Below are 944 nucleotides of genomic sequence, written 5' to 3' on the forward strand. Positions count from 1 at the left end.
AAAATAATATAAAAAATGTTTTTTTTTTTTGATTATTATGAGGATTTTTACTATTGGGGTACAAACGTATCCCGCGTGTGTTTTACGGGATAATGTGTTTGGAAGGCTGTAGCTCCTGAACCAATGGTCCGATCTCGTTCAAATTTTGAATTTGAACTCAAAACTAAACTCTTCCTAGATCCGAAGATAGCGGTATAGAGGTGTAGCGGTTCAAAAGTTACAACACTTCAAAGTTGAAAGTGGATACATTTGTACCCGGGTGTGTTTTCTAGGGTTAATCAGCGTATCATCTAACATCTAAGCTTTGCACTTCCTAGAAGAACGTGAGATGAATTTTTCTATTTATTCACTTGGGTGCAAAGAAGTTTGATCTATTCAACGAGCACTCAATTGCACAAGAATATAAATACATATGTACATACAAATACACGCATCAGGGTGTACCTAATATATATCCAATCAACAAGGGTTTAAAAARCGGTAAAGTGAAATAATTAATATTAATAATAAAACTAAGAAAATTAACATTACAATTGGAACAAACATTCAAATTAATATGATTAATAACATTTACATTGCAAGTCAATACATTACTCTATTAACAAAGCTAAGTATAAATTTTTTTCGCATGATTCCGATTACTTTGGCGGATAGTAAAAAAAACGAATTTCCGTACAATTGTATGTGCTAGAGAGCTTCTCCAGAGAAGAAATATACACTTATATTTTTTAAAATATTCCTGATTAAAAATTGAAATAATTTGTATTAAAATGACGTGGTATTTCTCAATGTTTCACTAAATTGTTTCACATTTTCAACTTGGTATATTGAAATATACACTTCAAGCATTAAAATAAGTTTACATTTCACTTCTATTTTGTTGCTTTTTAGCTAAATTTAATAATTTAAAAATCACTTATCACACTCATGGCTGAAAAGTTTAG

The sequence above is a fragment of the Bactrocera latifrons genome, unplaced genomic scaffold (assembly GCF_001853355.1).
Source record: "Bactrocera latifrons isolate USDA-ARS-PBARC rearing strain unplaced genomic scaffold, ASM185335v1 scaffold_671, whole genome shotgun sequence".
In the NCBI taxonomy this organism is placed as follows: domain Eukaryota; kingdom Metazoa; phylum Arthropoda; class Insecta; order Diptera; family Tephritidae; genus Bactrocera; species Bactrocera latifrons.